The sequence below is a fragment of the Corvus moneduloides genome, chromosome 6, assembly GCF_009650955.1.
Source record: "Corvus moneduloides isolate bCorMon1 chromosome 6, bCorMon1.pri, whole genome shotgun sequence".
Classification (NCBI taxonomy): Eukaryota; Metazoa; Chordata; class Aves; order Passeriformes; family Corvidae; genus Corvus; species Corvus moneduloides.
In genome coordinates, this window is record NC_045481.1 from 59,084,673 (window position 1) to 59,106,787 (window position 22,115).

A 22,115-nucleotide genomic window follows, 5' to 3' on the forward strand; every position below is an offset into this window, starting at 1 on the left:
TGAGGATTCTGGGGGTAACTGGGGAGCTGTTACAGTTAACCCACAGGCTGTACCAGAAGTTCAGGATGGTACTGACTCCCCAAAAGGGGAGAGCCAAGCTTTCCCAGTGTATAAGGCTCTCCCAAATTCAGGTGAGCGTGACAAGCATGAGGTAATTGCTTGGAAAGTTGCCCAGGACCTGCAATCCAAGGTGGCACAATATGGGCTAGGTTCTGCTGAGGTTATGCAGATAATAAGAGTGATAAATACAGATTTGCTAGCTCCAGTTGATATCAGACACTTAGGTCAAATTCTATTTCAACCTGTACAATTTACAGTTTTTGAGAAAACCTGGAGAAAGCTGGCTGACAAGGCTGCATTAGGGAATATGCAGCTCCCTGCTGCCAATCCTAGACGGACAGCAGGAATGGATGCTTTGATGGGGACTGGTCCCTTCTCTGATCCCAGTCTACAGGGTAACTTGTCCTCTAGTGTCCTGCAGCAAGCTCAACAGGTCGGCATGGCTGCCCTGTTGAAAACCATAGAGTTGTCTGCGCCTAGAAAGCGATATACTGAAATAGTTCAAGGGAAATCAGAGTCATTCCTCTCTTTTGTAGAGAAAGTCACTGCTTCTCTCGAGAAGCAGCTTGAGGATGACGGGTTAAGACAGTTGCTGTTAAGGCAGTTAGTGAGAGATAACGCAAACGAGGAGTGCAGAAAAATCATAGATGCCTTACCAGGGGATCCTGAGGTAACAGACATGGTTGAAACCTGCGCTAAGGTGGGATCTGGGCATCAGAAAAGGTCTGCTCTGGCTGCGTTCCTGCAGCCTGTTCACACATCTTCTGGTCGTGAACCAAAGCAACCAAAACAGGCGAAAAAATGGAAGTGGCCTAAGCCGAGCCAAAAAGAGAACACAGCGATCCCCCAGTGCAAGAGGTGTGGCAGGCCAGGGCATTGCTCGGACTATTGTAGATCCCGGACTCAGGCCAATGGTCGGCCTTTGTTGGGATACTTCCGCTGGGGTGCAAGGAGGGGGAATTGCTCTCCGATGCAGTCGCTCCCCCAGAGAGTGGCACAGGTACAGGCACAGGCCTACTCAGCCACCCTAGAGACAGCACCCAGGGATCAGACGGTTTTGATGTCTACACCACAGCTGCAGTCATCTTAGGCTCTAGTGGTATTTATAAAGTTCCCTTGGATGCACGTGGACCCTTAGCCCAGGGATCCAGTGCAATGCTGGTGGGAAAACCTGACGTTGGCCATCAAGGAATCTTAGTGCATTCAGGAGTTATTGACGCTGACTTTAAAGGTCAGATTTGAGCTAGGGTCTCCACGCAAAAACCCCCTGTAACTATTCCTGAAAAGACCTGCCTTGCTAAATTAGTGCCTTTTGAGTCTTGTGTCCCCAGGATAGAACAACAAACTCACGAAGATGACGGCAGTGGATCTACGGGACTTCCGCAGGCCTTCTGGACTGCAGACATCTCTGACCAAAGGCCACAGATGACATGTACCCTGATCCTGCCGAACACCCGTCCACCCTGGACTCAGCTTCGAGGTTTGATTGATATGGGTGCTGATGTAACTATCATCTCCTTCTCTGCATGGCCTCCCTCATGGCCTTTAGCCCCGGTGGGATTGGCCATCGCAGGAGTAGGAGGAACCACACAGAGCTATTTAAGCAAACAGCCTGTGATGGTGAGGGACCCAGAGGGGCACACAGCTATGATTAGGCCTTATGTTGCTACCACTTCCCTTAACCTTTGGGAACGGGACGTGTTGGCAGCTTGGGGCATACGGATTGGGACAAATTTTTAGCAGGGGTCACTGTGCGTAAGGGTGCACAGTATCCTACACTGCCTTTGCAGTGGTTGATTAACACACCAATCCGAGTCAGACTCTGCTTAGTTAGTTGAATTAAGGGCTGTTACCATGGCTTTTCAGCGATTCTCACAGGAACCTTTGAATTTGGTTACTGACTCTGGTTATCTAGCAGATACCACTCAACGCTTAGATTGTTCACTTCTGAAGGAGGTGAACAATGCGGCTGTTTTCGGTGTTGCAAACCTTGTGGTCTGCAATTCAGGCTCGAGTGCATCCGTATTACATTCTGCACATTTGAAGCCACACCAATTTACCAGGGTTTCTAACAGAAGGCAGTGCCAGGGCTGACATGCTGGCCAACCCTGCGTGGGTAGGTCCTGAGCCTGACAGAATTGCACAAGCCAAGGCATCGCACGGTTTCTTCCATCAAAGTGCACATACCCTGCAGAAGCAGTTTCATTTAACGCCAACCGAGGTGCGCGACATTGTCAGCGCTTGTGCTGACTGTCATGGACTCGCTGTGCCTTTGCCAGCGGGGGTAAACCCCAGAGGGCTAAAAGCCTTGCAGATTTGGCAAACGGATGTAACTCACATCCCAGAATTTGGTCGGCTGAAATATGTGCACGTGTCTATTGACACTTTCTCCTCGGCTGTGTGGGCTACTGCTCACACTGGAGAGAAGGGCTGTGATGTCATTGCCCATTAGAAATTGGCTTTCTCAGTCCTGGGCGTGCCAGCTTCTGTGAAAACCCATAATGGTCCTGCCTACACCTCAGAGAAGACGCGGCAGTTTTTACACCTATGGGGTGTAGACCATACCTTTGGTATCCCACGTTCTCCTACTGGCCGAGCCATTGTCGAACGCGCTCATGGTACCTTGAAGCGTGTTTTGGACAAACAGAAAAGGGGAATGCATGGAGAAACCTCACAGAGCCGGCTAGCAAAAGCTTTGTATACAATTAATCACCTTACAGTACCACAAAATTCAAATAATCCTGTTATTCTGAATCATTTTCTCTCATTGCAGTCTGCAGGCGACATACAACTGCCCCGGGCAAAGGTCTGGGTGCGGAATTTACTCACTAACCAGTGGGAAGGCCCGCATGAGCTTATAGTTTGGGGTTGTGGGTATGCTTGCGTTTCCACAGATACTGGGGTATGGTGGCTGCCTTCAAAATGCGTTCGCCCTGACCTACGGCACCAGAGGCAGAACAGGCAACCTCCAAATGATGACCAGAACGCCAGCCATCCAAATGGTGACCAGAATGTAGATCATCAGCCTAATGACTCTTGTGATGATGACCAAGATGTCAACCATCAGGCAGATGGTCCTTCTACAAGCAGAGACTGGGATGGTCCTTCCACAAGCAGAGACTGAACTTTAAATTTCTTGTTATGGAGTCAGATAGTTAAAGCCTTACGGACATATTTAGAATTAATAACTGATGTAGATTTCTATTTAGGATTAATAATAGAATTGTTATCAAACAAAAAGGGGGAATTGTAGATACAAAAATGCTGCTAGCAAGGATTTTCTTGCTATTTTCTAAGTCCATGAGAGACTTTTCTCTCTCACAGAAGAGGTAGCAGAGAATGTAAACAACCAAGCCACCTGCAACCTTGAAAAATCTTGTTTATGATATAGTAGAAAATATTTTGACAATGGATGTTTTAGGAGTTTAGCCAATCACCCCAAGGGGTGGCTGATCCTTTGTCCAATTAGACTATGAAGAAAAAAGTCTATAAAAGAGTTTGTAAAATAATTAAATCAATCAATCTTGCTGCACAATTCCTGCCTGGTGGATCTTCTCTCCTCCTCCTCCTCCCTACGGCTGCGGGACACGGTGATATACCGTAGGAACCAGGCCTGCAGTAATAGACATGGTTTTACAACACTGAATTTGTGTAATGTAAATAATTAAATGAATGAATTAGCTGCATTTTAAATAAAATTTTAAATGCAGCAGGAAATATATCTACTATCAACATCCAAATTGCTTGAAGAATTGTGGTTTTGAATAATTGATGGATTTGTGCTTAATGCACAGTACTTGGAGCTTTTTAATTGATGAAGAGATGTATGCTATGACCTCTTAGATTTGTTTATCTGGGCAAAATATAAAATACTGCTTTAAAAATGGAGCAGTAGCAATGGCTTAAGTTCATGTTAGCAGTCCTTGTAACTGTGAAAATTATAGGGAGTTGAGAAACTCTGAAGTTTACAGCCTTTATGGCTATTCATTGTAAGGATATTTGGAAATGTTTGTTTAAAACCAGGAAAAAAGCCTAAACCAGAAACTGAAAGGAAAGGAAATCTATTAATCTTCCATTCTGAAGTACTGAAGTACATACTGTATCCTAGTATTTATCTGTTGCGTTTCAGTAAAATATTAAAAAATATGTTTAATACTGCAGAGGACTTAGTTATGAAAGCAATGTCATTAAGTCATTGAGAGCTATCTGTCATTAAAAAAAAAAATAGAAGAAACTTCCTGAGAGGAAACGTCATCTGCATCATGTTTTTAGAGAGAGTCTATTTTTCAGAGTGAGAAGGACAAGACCAAGAAACTAGAAACAAGCTTCCCAGCAGTGGGATCTATAGGTGGAAATGTGTGTGTTTAGGTATTTACAAGCTCTAAGATAATCAGATTACTTTGGAGTGAAATTCTCAATGCTTCACATCGCCTCCTAGATATTAAGATTTTTTTTAAATATTAAGAGGTATCCTTTCTTAATTTATAATAGGATGTCAGGATGTTCTGATTGACTTTGGTTGTTTCCTAGGTAAGTGACACGAACCAGTTTAAATGTAGCCTTGGCCCAGAGCTTGATAGTGTGCTACAGCTCAGTAATGTGCTTGATGAGCATTCTAGGAAAGGATCACAGTTTATATATAGCTCCAGATATAATTAGCCTATCTTTGCTTCCCTTGGAGGAGAGAGTACAGCAGCATAATGTTATCTTGTCGGTTTTGTGGTGTAAGGCTTGGTCTGTTAAGGTTGTCACTGTCCAAAGTGTCAAAGAAAAAATACTGGAATAATGTAAAAATTTCCCTGTGTGTCCTATCTTTTGTGAGTTGCGGGAAGTGTTAGGTCAGACAGCTATTTTGAAACTTGTATGAGGATACAGACTGTTGTTCCTAGGAAAAAAATTCTTAGAGATATCTATGCACAATCTTGCCTTTCAAAATCACCACTACCACACCTTTTGGACACTCTTAGTTTAGTTGCTGGGTTTGGTTCAGGCCCTTTATTTTCCTTTCTTCTGTCTCTATATGTCTTTTGAACAAATGTTTTTTTACTTGAGTTCATACTTTTAAAGGACTAAAAAAGGGGAGAGAAACTTGAAGAAATTAAAATCAGTAGTTCTAGCTATGTCTATCTGCAGTTTGTTTGTCCACATACATGGTAATTTGACTCTGCTATGAGATTAATAATATAAAGTGCTGCTTATCAAATTTTGAAAATGCTATTTCTTCATTCAGAGCCACACAGACCTGGGTACTTTAGCAGATTCCTTAGCATCTTTAACTGATGACATTTGCCTTGAGTTAACCTTAACTGAGAGTTCTGCAAATCATCCCATTCAGAAAAACAGTGTGTTAAATTTACAAGCAAGTCTTACAAGGAGTCAGGAACTAGGAAAGGAAATTGAAGTTTTATTACAATGATGGCTGAATTTCTACTTTTTTTTTTTTTTAACTTACAATAAATCTGGTTGATTTTTGCATTATATGAAAACATATCACGTGGTTTCTAAAATCTTTCTTCAAAATCACTTTTATCCACTTTTTTGGTTGTAATTTCCATATAGTTGCTGATCTGTATTCTTGCTAGTGAGTAAAAACTGATTCTTGCAAAAGGGCTTAAATAGTACCAAATCTCATTTCAGTCAGCTTTAATAAACATGGGTTGTATGTTGCACTTGTCAGATGCACCTTTTAATACAGAATCTAATGACTGTCAATTATGATTACCTCCTCAGGAGGGTCCTGTAAAGCACTCAGCTGAATCCTGAAGTACTTGCCTTCGTATTTTGAGGCTTGCATGTGTGCTCTACTAGGTTTAATGATAGCGTTTCCTACTTTCAGTTCTTTTTGTAGAGAATCAACGATGATCCAATCCAAAGTTTCTTCTCGCACTTCTAGCTATCTCTGTTTTCTGAATACCAGCAGTATATTTTTAAATCATCTATTTTTATACTTTTATTATGATCCACTTATTTTGATAATGCATAGGTAATGTGTAGACAATTCATAGCACTTTCTTAGGTAATGCAAGTATTAACAAGTGTACTTTAATTCTTAACTCAATATAATCAAGAAAGTAAATCATGTGCCAGTAAATCATAGGATTGTTAAGGCTGGAAAAGAACCTCCAAGATCATTGAATCCAGCCATTACCCTAGCACCACTATGTTCAGAACTAAACCATGTCCCCAAGTGCCACAGTTGTTCTTTGAAAAAAAATAGCTAAGCATGTTTTCTAAGTTCTTGGCATTGGCTACACATGTTGCAAGTATTTCTGAGTTATGGCTGCCGTGACACTGATAATGTCTTCTGTATTAGGAAATGTTAATTCCTAATTTTTAATTAGTGCTTCAGTTTTTAATCAGTGGAATAATTATACCCTCAATCTAGAGCTTATCATGGTTTAGGGAATATATGTATATGAAATAAAAAAAAAATTCTGAGAAAGGAAAATGAATGAAGGACAGAGGGCTTGAAACAAGATTCTTCTGTGCAAAGCCAGAATGTGCAGAAGTAGAATATCCTGTTGATTTGATTAAAACAGAAATTTGCAAGTGTTTTATGCATATCCAAATGTTATACTCATGAGTGAGAATCAATATTGGTAAACTTAAGTACTTTTGAAGATGTTTTCATTATTAAATTTGAGAACATCTCTGCTTCAGTGTGTTCTTGAATTATCTAAAGATACTTGAATTTTCAAGGACCAAGTGCTGCGTGAAAATCAGTTTGCTTTGGGCATTTTTTTTCTAAGCTGGATTCTTTAATAACCTGTAAAATAAGTTCAGGTCAAACTTGTAGCTTTACAGCTTTTTCAATAAAGGTATTGCTTCTGAACTTATGTTCAGCCCCCAACCTCCTCTCTGTTGCAGAAATATGGAAGGATGGTTGTATAGGAAAAATCTTTTGTTCATGTACATGTAATGGTGAATTACACATCTTAGCAAAGGAAATGGAAGGAGAGGATATGGTGACTTACTGATGATCAAATATTACTGGGATGTCTCTGGTTCTTGAATTCATGTAAAAGGTAGGGAAGGGTGCTACTAGATGTGTTATTTATATATATATATATATATATATATATATTTAACTTTTTTTTTTTTTTAAAGCAACTTTAGCTGTCAGAGGAAATATCTGCCAGTTTACATAGCTTTGTAGATAAAGTTCCCTGTGGTGATTTGGTCAGCTTGAGTATTATATTTAGAAAAAGTATTTAGATTCCAGTCTTGTATATGGTCTAGTTCTGATTATCTCAGACATCAGTTTGATTCAGGTACGCGTTCACTAACTTAGTGGTCATTTATTTCATTCTACTGTAGGATACAGCAAAATCAGGACAGTTTTCTTTCACACTTCACTAAAAGAATGTGAGGTCGCTATTTTGTTATTTCTCATGGCATGACAGTTCCTCTGTACTCGAATGATAAATAACTACCATTCTTGCTATTTTCTGAGGTTAGAAAAGAAAAACAAATTACCTGATCAAGTCATGCCTGATCAAAATTGGGTGAAAGGAATAAATACTTAGTGACTTCACAACTTATCAGTCTTCTCAAAGGCAGCTGCTTCCCCTCACTGTTTAATTGAGAGTAACCAGGAATGAGAGTGACATCAGTGGGGTACTATTAAGCATCCAATTAGCATGATTTTAACATTATGTTATGAAAATAAATGATTAGTGTTTTGGGGAGAATTTATGAAGAAAATAATTTTCAGTAGGCAAAAGGAAAAATATGATAATGGGAGGGGTAAATTAATAGGATTTCAGTTAGAATTCGTTAAATTAAACTTTATAGATGTCTGTTCTGTATAATTTCTGAACCTACTGAATTTAGAAACTAACAAAAAAGCTGTTGATTTGTTCTAACGGTTTTTGTGCAGTTCCTGAGGGTTGGGACTATTGGGGCAGAAGGTGGTGTTGAATGTCAAAATCAGTATACTTCGTGTGATGCTCTTTAAGGTTTATCTTATCATTAACAAACAAGTCTACTCATTAATGATAGAAAAGGTAGGCATTATTTCAAATAAATAGATTAAATCTTGTATTTTTCATGACAGCTACTTACTGTGGTATTGGCAAGGCTCTGAAAAGGTTGACGAGTTACGTTGCTTCATCTAATTCGAATAAATTTCTTGAGCTAAGTATTCAAACCTCTATGGACTTCATGTTGTCGGTTTTGGTGTAAGTTTTTTTTCTTCAGTCCAGTTTTTCTTTATTTTAGATTTTCCTTTCTTTCTTCTGCACGTGAATTCCTTCCATATGAATTTTAGTGTCTCATTACTGTTGGAATTGTAAAAGGACGAAAGCCCGGGGATCCTGACGGGGGGAGGCATGCAGTCCAAAACCAATGTGGTTGATAAGCGCAAAACTCCGGTTTATTAGCAATCCAAAACCACTTATATAGTATACCAGCTTGTTAACTCCTAAGTGGCTTAAAGCTTATCACAGCACATTTCTATCTCTACATAATTGGACCTACATTGGCAAGCCTCCATAGTCATGTTATGATTAAAAGAATTCGGTGTTCACTCCTCCTGCTCCCTGGTTAGCACACCTTATCAGGACAGCTGCATCGTTTCAAACTCCCACTTTATTCCCAGGCTTGTTTCTCACACCAGTGCTTTCTCATGCAGGCAGTTTCTCACACACAGGCCTTTTGCTTCTAGGCCTATTGCTTGTACAGTTTTTCTATAGATCCCATAATTCTATCAATGATCCATGCCCCTGATCCTTTAATAATTGCAACAATTCCCCCTTTTTCTTTTTGTACAAGCAATAGTTGATCGGTCACAGATGTAGTGACTTTGTATATTATCCTCTGCAAGCATTGGAAGGCAAGGTGAACTATTACTAACTCTACAGTAATCAAATGCTACACAAATAAAACTAGCCATGATTTTAAAAGTAATAACTTCAACCATCCCTCTAAGTTGAGACCGTCTTCTTTTTTCTTCTGTAATTGCGCAGTTAATTGAAGTAACTCACCTGCTTGTGAAGTAGGAAAAAGTGGTTAGAAAGATTTATACAGCACATACCTTGGAACCTTGCACAGCCGTGGCTGTGAGCTAATGGTAAGAAATCAATGGCTGCTTGATCTTACAATCTTGTATGTCTAACACTAATAACATACACAATTAACTTATTGGGCATTTGCAAAGTTATATTAAACTTATCCCTCTCCCAGCAAGCAAGTTTAAGCAAAATAACGTAAGCCCTGGCTGCTAAAATACTAGGTAAAAACATAAATGCTAGTTAAATTGACTGCTTTCACTTGATCTAAATGGGCAGACAGCTGATTGAAAATGCCTGCTAATGCTCTTGTTTCAAGACAGTCAAAAAACAATTCCTCACTTTACTTCTGTGTTTGGTGTTATACCCAAAAATTTTATGCAATATACCCAGAAATTTATGCAATTATTCTTCTTAGTTTTGTCTTTGGAAAGGGTTCCCCGACACCAACCACAAGTAACTAGCAACCACCCAGGGCAGCTGTTACATTCGCCCCAGAGTCTCACTATTTCTCCTGCTACGGAGAGTGGTGGATCTGGCAAGTCCTCAGCTCCTTCACTCAGCCACGTCTGCAGCGTCTCTCAAGGCTCCTCGGGACAGGTCTCAAAGTCCCAGCTGTTGAAGTAGTGGCGTCACTTTTCTCAGAAGCTGATGCTGACGTGCCTTCTCGTTTCGGGGTCTGTAGCATGGCACCACTTTGCTGGACACAGCTCTGGTCAGTGATGCAGCGATGACTTGTCCCTGTTGTTGCAGGACATTCTGTAGCATTACAGTCCACGTTCGTTCCCAGAGCAGGAACTGTGAAGGGGTTAACAACAACTGTACGATGCTGATGAAGTCCTTTGAACACAGGACATCTGCTGTAAAGATAGACTGCAAAATGCTTTGTGTAGATAAGTTAGCAAGCTTTTTGATTACTTGTTGTATCAGTTCTTGGTGTTTCTCCCGGTCCCGGGGCCGCTTCCGGGCCGCCCCGGCCGGCTTTAGCTTTGCAGGAGATGAAACCGCAAGAAGCCGCGCTGCTGCCGGACGTCTCGCTGTTCGGCGGGGGGGTGGTTTACTCTCTGCCGCTTTTGGAGGGGCTTTAGGACCTCGGGGTTGCTCTGCTGCTTTCGGCAGGACAGCAGGACTGCCTGTGTCTCCTTGGCCCGCCTGCGCCCCGCCCCCTGGATCGGGTGTCTCTGCTTCTGCGTTCGCAGCCATTTCTTCCTCGGCCGTCGGAAAGGTAACATCCGGCTCTGCCGAGTTTAGCAGCTCCTGCACTGAGCGGACGCGCGCCGCCGCGTTTTTAACCGGTTTTCTCGCGGCCAGCCCGAAGGACCGTGCTACCCCAGACTCGGCTCCGGTCTCTGCCCGCCGCTCCGTAAGACCCATGTCTGTTTCTTTCCCGGAGCTGCTACAGCCAGCGCTGCCACTGTCTAGAGTCTCTATAGCAGCTACGGCAACTGTCTTTTCTGTTTTTATTTCTGTGAGAGTGCTAGTTACTGCTCTCCAGGTGAATTTGAGAGCTTTTGTTTCTTTAGCTTTCTTTTTAAACGATCTTGGATCAGCTAGTCCCTTATAAAGGTGCACTTCTTAAAGTCCCCGCTTTTCTAAAAAGCGTAAAAATAAGTCAAGGGCCACCTCAGTTTCCGTAACTGCGTCTTTCCGCAAAAAACTGCGTCTCCCCGCGAACTGCGTCCAAACCTCAAACTGCGTCCAAACCGCAAACCGCGTCTTACCGCGCTGTCCCTGCTGTCAGGGTCTTGCAGCCTTGCAGGTTTAGCCCTTGTCAGCCGAGTCGGCGGACCCCTGATGTCAGGTCGGTCCAGGCTGGGATCAGGCGCCGGCCCGCAGCTGCTGATCCTACGCCCCCGGTCGCTGCTACCGTGCCGCAGTCGGCTCCCGCCAGGTCGAGAAGAATGGAGTGCCAGTCCGAGTCTGTCCCGTGTTCCGAGTTCGAGTCTGAGTCCCGTGTTCCGAGTTCGAGTCTGAGTTCCATGTTCGGGCGCCAGATGTTGGAATTGTGAAAGGACGAAAGCCCGGGGATCCCGACGGGGGGAGGAATGCAGTCCAAAACCAATGTGGTTGATAAGCGCAAAACTCCCGGTTTATTAGCAATCCAAAACCACTTATATAGTATACCAGCTTGTTAACTCCTAAGTGGCTTAAAGCTTATCACAGCACATTTCTATCTCTACATAATTGGACCTACATTGGCAAGCCTCCATAGTCATGTTATGATTAAAAGAATTCGGTGTTCACTCCTCCTGCTCCCTGGTTAGCACACCTTATCAGGACAGCTGCATCGTTTCAAACTCCCACTTTATTCCCAGGCTTGTTTCTCACACCAGTGCTTTCTCATGCAGGCAGTTTCTCACACACAGGCCTTTTGCTTCTAGGCCTATTGCTTGTACAGTTTTTCTATAGATCCCATAATTCTATCAATAATCCATGCCCCTGATCCTTTAATAACTGCAAAACATTACCAGTTGTAGGGTAGTCAGGGAAAGCCTGACAGCAGAACAGTTTCTTGTAGGAAAAGGAGACTCCTTAAGTATTTAAATAATGGTTTCCTCTGTCTCTTGCTCAAATGCAAGGATGTACAGTACTAGAAATAAGTGGGATTGTACCCTTCTTAAAAACATACTGTGTAGCTGGAGACTTCAAAATAAATTTGAACACTGGGGGGGGGGGGGGAGATAAAACACTTCTCCTGTTAACTATGTGTTAAAGTCATTATTCTGCAGTGACAAGAGCTGAGGGTGACTTTTGGGGGTGGTCCTGTGCAAGGCCAGGAGCTGGAATCACTGATCCTCATGGATCACTTGAAACTCAGCTGATTCTGTGATTCTGTATTCTTTTAGTTTGCCTTTTTTTTATTTGGTAACCTGACAGGCTGCTCCTCTTTTGTCTTTCAAGTTAAGTACTATGTCTATTCAGTACAGAACAGAAAATAAAGATTAGTAGATAGCTAATACTTCAAATAAATGCTTCTAGGTCAATATTGGGATGAAGTTGGTTTTTTGTTACAGGTTACAGATCTATAACTAAGTAATTGACAAATCTATTCCCTCCTAAGTTCAGAGTTTAGGTACACCTTTTAAATCTGTATTTCAGAAAAATTTGTGTTTTCCTTGGTCAATTAAGTGCGAAGTATGACTGTCATCTTACTGGTGCTTGTGATTTCCTTTGATGGATTTTGCTTCTTTTTTTTTAATTTAAAATAGTTTATAAAATTACTTTTAGAGAGTGAAATAATACAGCCTATATTTTATCCTGTTGTCAATCCAAGGTTTTCTAACTTGAAGTAAAAAAAAGAGAAATTGATAATTATACTGATTTGCATTTCCTACCTTTTTTCACACGATAATTGCTTGAGCTTAAATCAGGCTTATAGATTCATAATTTGCATAGTATCATATTAGCCTCCTTCATTGTGTTTGATAGTTCTCTGAAGGTGTCCTTCATTACCATGGAAATCGTAACATAGTCTGTTTCAAGCTAATGTCTGTATATAACATAAAATTTGGTTCCTTGAGGTTTAAATTGCTCATACAATTCATATTGGATGTCAATTCATATTTGTCCAGTGTACATGGAATGCTAATTATAACAATATTAAAAATAGTCTGTTTGTACCTCTGGAACCTAGAGGCTGAGAACATCTAGAGTGGGTTTATGTACGAAGTGTTTGACAACCAGGATCTGAATCATTAATTAACAGATTAAAAAAAATATTAGCCTTTGCACCTATTAGCGTGAAGTTGATAATAAATTCCTAGCTCCTGAGTAGAGTGCATTTGTATTTTCTGTTCAGCTGCTGAAACCCTGAGGACAATTAATTGGTTTATATATTCCTTGATAGTGTGATATGCCAACTTTGGTGGGCTGCAGGCAGTGCATATGAATTGCGTATGAACTGAGTGCAACAAAAAGGAAGTGCAGAAAACCTGCTTAATGTCGCTGTTATCCCTAGGGACGGCGCTAATCATGACACGAATTCAGGTCCAGGATGAACGGAATTCTTTAATTAATTACCGTTTATATAACTTGGTTCGCAATAAAGAAATGACATCATTGGGTGCTTGACCATACACATCCCAGAGTGATTGGCTGAATGCTACAACGCCTATTTCAAAATATTTTCTTCAGTGAACCAAAACAATACCCACCGCATTCTCACAACACCCTGCACCTGCAAATAGTTTACAAAATAGCAAACTGTCTCTCAGCTTAGTTTGCGTGAGAGCGGAGACTTTCGCAGAAGACTATAAAAGGTGGAAAACTTCTCTGCTAACTTTTTAAGCATCCTTAGCTTAACACAATACTAGATAACCAGTTAGTGTTTAAAAATATCTTTTTAACTGACAGGAGTATTGCACTTGGGATTGTAAAAATAAAATGGACAATACTTGCTAAAAGAGACCCAGACATTTTTTTTATTTTTTAAATGAGGTTTCATTTTCCTGGTTCTTCCATGATGTTTTTATCGAGGATTTGCCTGGGTACTTACAATCTGCTCCACTGGTATATAAAAGAGTAGTTGCAAAAAAGGCCCCCAGGCTTCAGGGTTCTACCTTCTATACGTATCGTCCTCACATGTACTTGAAATATGATGCCTTTCCAACCGTTCTCCAGTTTTCAACTTTCAGAGAAAGCATTTGAGAAAAAGAGGCTAAGAAAGCACTGTGGGTGGACTTAATTGGCACAAGCTGCTTCACTGGCTTTGGATTACTATGGAGGTCCTGCAAGGTAAGTTTTACAGGAAAAAAAATATTGTAATCTTAACAAGAGATTATAGCACCAGAAACAGGTTCTGTCTTGCATTTAATACCTACATATTACAGAGCAAAGAAAGCTTCCTCCTTGAGTTTGTTTCATTAGACAAAGATAATTTCTATGAAAGATATTCTGTGTTAAGATTTCATCTTTGAAGCCATCAGATCCAGAAGCTTCTCCTTTTCCACTCAATTTTGTGTGTTAATGTAAGTATTTTTCATGTTGTTCTAATTAAAAATCTACACTACATAAGGTAAATAGATAGCTTTGCCAGAGATGGTTTAAGCGCAAATTGTAATCGGGATTTACAGGGCAAAACTTAAATACATAGATGAGAATATTGCGTTTATCAGAGAGAGTTCCAGTTAACTAGACAACTAGATTGATTTTTGCTGGAAGCAATTTAAAAAGTAGCTCCACACCTCCCTCCACTAAAAAAAAAATAAAGCAAACAACTGTATCAGCAACGTGTTTCCCTTTCTTTTCTTTTTTTCCTCTAAATCATGTGTGCCGAAGAGTCTTAGCTTCACAGACCATTTCAGACTATGCAGTAGAAAATGAACCATGAATGAAGTTTTGAACATCAGTTTTTGAAGACCCAGGGTTCACTAATGAATTGTTTTAGTTTGGTTACATTAAAAGCAGGAGCATTAAAATACTTAAACTAGACTCTATGAACTTGATACTGGACTTTAAAAAACAGATTCCAGTGTGACTGATAATGGGTGAGAATTGAATATATCCTTGGAAACTGGGAGTAGGGAACTATTCAAAGATCTCTTAAGGAAGTATATAAGCTTCGTGAACACAGCACTAAAGCAAAAGCTATATGACTTAGGCAAAAATGCACATAAAACTTATATAGAATTTAACCACTTACAGCTGTCCTGTTAAAAATAAAACTCTCCCCCACACTCCTTCTCTAAGGATGTCTGATACTAGCCAAAGGCACCTTGAGAGTTTAGCTGTGAAAATTTGTGTATCCCTTTTGTACAGTTTTTATTTAAAAACTGCTAGTGTATTGCTGGAAGCAGAGTGCTTATGACGCTGCCAGTGCCTCCTTTCCCAAAGGAATCTATATGCTGTATAACTTAGGTTGGAGGAGCTGTGTAAGAAACCACACTTGAGGTACTCATTAGGTATCTTTTACAAAAAGTGAAGGTTATTATTTTATGGACAGTTCTGAACTATACCAAAATCCAGATTGCCTTTTTTATGACTATTGGGGTTTTAGTTTAGTTTTAGTTTTTTCCTGTTAAAGGAATTTTCTCCCATATGCATGTTGCTAGGGGACAAATAGCTGTACTTAAGAAAGACAAAAAGGGGGGTGGGGCGGGCCTGGCTACTCGTTTGTTTACACCTGGGTGTGGGGTCAGTTCGCTCTCAGCGTCTGGAGAGAGAAGCTGCAAAGAAAGGAGCTGCTGGTCCTTTTTTTTTTTTTGGCCGTTTTTCTTCCTGCTGGAAAAAACGCCGGGATCCCAAAAGCCGCTTTCCCTGCCCTGCTGGAGGCCAGGCTGTGGCCGCCCTGCCCCGCTGCTGCTTTGCGTTTTCACTGCGTTGTAGCTGTGCTCGTCCTGCCTGCGTGGACCTCTGGGGAGTTCCCCTTTTGGATACATCTCGTCTGCCACCCGGGATTTGTGTTTGTGCCTGCCGCTCCAGCCTGCCGCTCCAGCCTGCCGTTCCAGCCTGCTGTTCCCAAGAGTCCGGGATCAGCTGCCCAGGGGTTTGTGAAACCTTTGTTCCATCCCTTCCCAGGATCCCAGGGCACCGGTGCCGCGTGCTCCCCGAGCTCGCTCCGGAGCGCCCCCTGCAGCCGCGGGGGAACCATTGCACCTGCCCTGCTCACCGGGAGCCGCCAGCGCCCCTGCCGGCTGCGAGCGGAACTGCACCCAAGGGGAAAGGGCCTGACAGCTGAGACGGCTGGGACTGGGTTTGTGTTTGCTGTTACTGCCATAGTTGTTGCTGTTTGTTTGACTGGTTATATACATATATATATATATATAGTAAAGAACTGTTATTGCTACTTCCCACATCTTTGCCTAAAGGCCCTTGATTTCAAAATTTAATAACTCAGAGGGAAAAGGGGGTTATATCTGCCACTTCAAGGGAGGCTTCTGCCTTCCTTAGCAGACACCTGTCTTTCGAAACCAAGACAATGACAGACATTAACTTCAAATACTGACTCCTGTAGCTGTTAAATAATGAAAAAGAGAAATTTGCTTTCTAATTTATAGATCTGAGTTCAGGACAGTGCCTTTCGGGTTCTTCAGTGCTTTCAAAATTTGGGTATAAAATAATAGTTTTTTAAAAAGAGTTGGAGAGATGGACAAAACGAATTTTTATCAAATTGAATTTTCTTTGAAATTACTTATCAATATTTGATTGTTTTGCAAAGCTTTGTCATACTAATGAGTGATGAATAATTAGAAATCTTTGCAAATTACCCTGGGCGAGGGGATGTAGCTCAGTCGGTAGAGCATGAGACTCTTAATCTCAGGGTTGTGGGTTCAAGGCACACATTGGGCACCAAATTCTGTCTCAGTTTTGAGACAAATTTCAGGAGAAAACACCCTGGAATGAGCATTTCCTCTGAGAGAAAGGGCTTCAGTAACTCCCTTTTCTTCTGCCAATGAGAGAAGTGGATACCAGGGAGTGAAAGGAAAAAAAGCCCTGTTTATTAACAAAAAATAAGGGTGCCCGCAAGGCACAGAAGAAGAAAGAAAAAAAACCTGAATAAATGCGAGATACTGAAATTGTGGAACCTTACCCCCCCACCCCCTCCGCCCAGTAACAGCCTTCTGTTGGCTGTCAGGCCCTTTCCCCTTGGGTGCAGTTCTGCTCACAGCCAGCAGGGGCGCCGTTAGCTGCCGGCAGGGCGGGTGTGGTGATTCCCTATGCGCCTGCAGGGGGTGCTGTGGCGCAAACTCAGCCACCTCTCTGTACATGGGTAATGGCGGACACAGCCGGCAGGATGGGATGGGGTGTGGAAGCAGCTTCCTTTATGAACCCGCAGGGGCAGCTGATCTCCATGGCCCCTCTGGATAACAAAAGGAGCTGTAGCAGAAACCTCAGGAGAAGCAAGCTGGAACGGCAGGACCTCCTGGCAGGCAGGGATTGTCAGAAACACACTGGCAAAATTGCCAGTTATAGTAATTGGTTTATTAAAAGGCAACTGGGGACGAGCAGAGGGGACGAGCATAGCAAGGCAGAGATACTGTTGCAGTGCACGCATGATGCTCGGTGCTCCCTCGGTAAACAAGCTACCTCAGGAGGACCTAGTGCTGAGCACTAGAACAGTTCATAAACTTTCGGCTTGCTCTCTGGTCAGTTCACTTTTGATGCCTTATTTACATGTCTGGTGTCATTGGTTCATTCGATGGTGCATCCCTGACCATCTCTAGGGGCTGATTCCATTGGCTCGTTCTGCTGTCCAATCTGGATCTCTCTTGATGATGTATGAAATGATATTATGTAGTACGATGATGTCAGTTTGAGAACTTTCTAGAGCACCCATCCTGTAAATAGAGCCTGCACTTATCTGATATTTTAGATTAACTACTCCCCTTTACCTTAACCCAGTTCAATTACTTAACTACACTGAACTTTGAGATACAATTTAGTGAGTCATTTAATGTTCAAGAAAAGTAACATTTAAAAGTACAAATTGTTTCTAACTCTTAATACATTTTCATTACCTACCGTACTAACTTTGTTAACAATCTATCAACTGGACCAAAACACTTATGACAGGGATGAAAAGCTAAAGTGTAGCACAAACTCGGAGCAATGTCAGAGGTACAGTGGGGGTTGGGCAGTAGCAGTCCAAACACAGTAGGGAAAAGACTCTTCGGGATTTGTCACCGGTGCTGGCTGATCTCTAGGTCCGGGCTGTACAGAGGGTGCGGGGGCAGCCCCTGGCGGGAAGCAGTGTGTTTCTGGGTCTTGGCAGGGCACACACAGGCTCTGGGCTTCCTGATAGCAGAGCAGCAAAAGAAGCCAAGCTGGCAAGCTCAGTCACAGTGCCAAAGCAAAAAAAAGAAAAGAAAAAAAAAGGCAAAACCCACACGAACAGCAGGACCCCTGGTCCAAGATATTGGCCGCGTGTGTCCAGTCCAACAGCCTGCGCCAAAAGGGAAGCGCAGCCTCTCGCCCCACCCCCAACTCCCTCTGGAAACCCCGGCTTGTCTCCCAAACATCGTGAGAGTCCCAGAGCCAGGGAGGATGAGGGGTGGGGTGGGAACAGCAGCCACCCCGGGCACAAACAAAACAGATCAAATTATGGGATAATAAATCCCCAAGACACCTGTAAAAACAGTGTGTACCAAAAAGTTGCAGTTGAGGAAGAACTCTTGCTTCAGACTTGCAAATACAGAGAGACGCTAGGCTGCAAACATAAAATAATTGACTGGTTCCAATCCACCTGTTCTTTCTCTTCCTTTATCTTCTATAGCTAAGCAGCAAAAGTGAGCTAATTTGAAAAGAATTTGGAAAGTGACTTATCTTCAACAAAGAACTTGGTGTCAAATGTGTTGCCTTTAGTGGAACTGTGCCATCTCAATGGTTAGTCTTTCCTTAGGGCTGAAATAAAAAACTAGCACAAGATGCCAAAGCTACCATTCCCCCCTAGGAGCATGCCTATGAAGGGTCCTGAGGAAGAATTAGTATCACACTACACTTGTTTCTTGAGCACTGTTAACAGGGCCCTGCATACCAACACTGGGTTTTAACTATTTTAACTAGTATGTTTTAGGGCTAAGACTTTTTTCTCCCTTCCTCAGACATACTGTGCCAGAAGCTTCTGCCAGCTGGCTGTTGATTTCATAAACCTTTCTTCCAGTCATACTCGCCTAAAAAGAGCAAAATGATTGAGCCCAATTTTTTATCAACCAATGAGCGACATTTGGTTTTGTTACTAAAGGTATATTATATTGGAGTCTGGTGTTACTTCATGCAATGAAACAAGTGTATCAAAACAAAACAATCTTGGGAGTCTGAGAGGAAACTGCCTCCTTTCTACGGTTAGGGTTTCACAAATAATAAGGTGCATTAAGCATCTCATATTTTTAAGCATAAACTTGTTAATATAGGTTGAAAGTAGCAAAGTAGAATGATAATTAGTTCTGATTCATTAACTACAACATCCTTGCCCTCTCCAATGTTACAAAATCATTGAAGTGCTCTCTGTTGTACAGGGTGTGGATTTGTACTATGCTTGAAGTTTAATATATGAAATAGAAGCTAGTCAGTTACTTTAAAAGGTGTGATGAAGTTTCTATTGATCCTATCTATTTATAGCTGGTTTACTTTTTTACAAAATAGGCTAATACATTGTAAATGGTTCTCTTTCTTTTTCAAAGAATCCTTTGCATGAGGGATGAGATAGTTGTACTCCTACCATGATGAATGCTTAATTCTCTATGAAGTGTGAGCCACATTAGCAAGAACTGCAGTGTTACCTGTAAGTGCTTTAAAACTGTGTTGCTTTACATTATTATCAGAGATAAGAGCTAAAGTAGCTGCAAATATTAACGCAGATCTCCTACATACTAATAACTGGGCTATTGAATATGAGGGTTATAGCTCTTCCTCCTTCAGTTTTACAGATTTGTTGAGACTTTTTCCTTCCAGCAAGAGCCATTTAATGAATCAGATCAAATTAAAATAATTTTGAAATTGCTCATACCTCATCATTTAATGTTGTAATCTCTCTTTTCTTGTATTTTTCCAGCTTGAAGTAAAAATCTGTGTGCCTTCAGAAGAAGATCTATTGAGTGCAGCATATAGTTTTCTTTGGAAAATACCTAGTGATGCAACACGACAGGGTATTGCATTCATGCCTGCTTTGTGCAGTACTAACAATAGTGATGTGTAAAACGAGGTTCACTCTCCTGCTAGGATTCAAATGTTTAATAAAGGACAAAAAGGGACGAAGATAATAAAGCAAAATTCACAGTGTCGGGTGCTTTGGCACTCAACCAAGAGCACACCTGTTATTTTGGAGACACCCTTTATATACCTGTCCTATTGCATCAGCCGAATGCATACTCATAATCAATTATGCATATTCGAACTTTTCCTTAAACTAGTTTACATGTTCCAGGAACTGTTTAGCATGGCTCCTCCTTGGATCTGCCTTTTTAGAGCATGCGCATTTCTTGGCTGTGGTTTTAGTCAGTTTTTATTATCACCCCCAGAGTGGGCTTTGGTCGATGGTTTCTGCAGACGGTAGTTGCTGATAGTTGGTATGTCAATAGCAGGGGTCTTCAACACACGTTGGTTGGATGTTATCCAACCAAGCACACAGTTCAACTACCACAAGCATAACTATATTTGCTATTTCACTATTATGTCTAAGTTCAGTTAATGACAGAAATAAAGGCCTTAGTTATTGTTACAAAACTACATCTTTATAACAAAGCTACTTTAACATTATGCATATAGCATCTATTTGTAGAAAGCCAATGCTATAATATGTATCTATCACAATAACAAAGCTACTTTAACGCCATTCATTTTAACATTTGCAGAAAGCCAATATTATAACATTTATCTATCACAGTGAGAACGGCTTTAGTAGCAAGCCTAGTTCAGCTTTAAATAGTTAGAAATTTATTGTTGACCCTTCAAGAAAAGACATTGCATACATCCATTATCCTAAAACTAAGTTTAACAGGCTGCGTAAGAAAAGGGAAATGCTGTCGTATTTTGGTTTCAGAAAGTCAAATGTATAGTTGCTAGAGGAAGGCACATTTCTCATGACTGTTTCATATCAAGAAGGGCTATGAGGAAAAAAGTGAATACTAAAACTATTACTGCCTTTTCGTCTTCCGTTCATAAAATTTATCGCGATAGAAGTGTAATCATAATAATTCCAAATTTTTATTCTTAATACAGACAAAAGAGAGTAAGTTAAGCAGCAATCACAGAGTTGTGTAATGACTATGCAATTTTTGGTGACTTTGCCACTAGTTTCATAATATAAACAGTGAGTGTTACGCTACAAAACATTTGGATCTGTTTCACTCAAGTAGATTTCAAAAGGTTCTGTCCTTTGAAGTCTACAAGATGTGTACATAAAATTCAGTTTGTTTAATTTTCTTACTGGACAGTGTGTTACTGAAAAAATGCACTGTTTTTATATAATTTCTGTAAAATTCCATTAAAATATTTAGAATATTTATTACTCTTAATGTGTTTAATTATCTGGGATTTTACTGATGAGAGTGCAAGATCTTGACTGGTTTCAAAGAGTTTTCATTATGATTTCCACAAAATGTTTATTAGGATGGTGCAGTGATCAACAAACTTTGACTTTAAAACCTGACTTGTGTTATTAGCAACCAGTTTTAATACTAAGTGAAACAGAAAGACAGATAGTTGTATAGCTCCTAACGTACCTTCCAGTGTGGTGAATGTCAACCACATTGTTGACATAATTGTTAAGTTGGCCTCTTTCCTGTAAATAATGTACTGCAACTCCATTTCCTATTTTCATATTTGCAGTCTTTGAAACCCTGACATATGGTTAAGGGTGTACTGCATGCAAATAATCTCTGTCCAAGGAACAGTCCTACTGGTCTGACATGGTCTTCGTCCCTGTTTTGCTGCTGTTGTGCCTCAGTTATTTGATCTTAATGTGAGTTTTACTGATTGAACTGCATTTTATAAATAGACAAGCATGATGATTGCTTCCTGAAAACACGTATATTGGTCAAGTCTTGCAACAAGAACAGGGAACATAAGTGTCCTGGGTTGCAGTGTATTCTATTACCATCCCCATCAGCTGTTGAAATCAGGTGGGGCAGTGTTTCCTTGCCTCCTCCCCCCAGACTATCTTTCTGTTAATTGCCCATCATTGTCCTGCCGCCTGACTCAGAGATAACTCTCTCCGGACTATCTTCTGTTAATGAGCCTAATCAACACTTTGCCTCATGACTCATTACCCCATTGTGAGATGCTCCACCCAGAGGGAGGAACCAAGCATCCCATCGTGGATATAATCTGAGGCTGAACACCAGAAACACCGGCTTCCCACTGGATTTCCAGAGGACAGGAGCTACACAGCCACCATTGGACTTCCTGAGGAAGAGCAGACTCTTTTACTACAGGATCACTGCTTCAGAGGACTGCAGCCACCATTCTACCAGACTGCTTCCACCACCCTGCCTAACAGGGTGTCAGGTTGTACCTTGACTCTGTCAGTTTGAACCAGTGTTTTCTTTTACCTTTTTTTTCCCCTTTTCTTTAATTTCCATTAAATTGTTATTCTGACTTGGTGCCTCCCAC

At 41.3% G+C, this 22,115-nt stretch overlaps 1 protein-coding gene across 1 annotated transcript in view; it reads left to right on the forward strand.

Annotated features, from left to right (window-relative positions):
* Positions 1–22,115, forward strand: part of LUZP2 (leucine zipper protein 2) — a 215,994-nt gene that overhangs the window by 51,614 nt on the left and 142,265 nt on the right. The window lies entirely within an intron of this gene.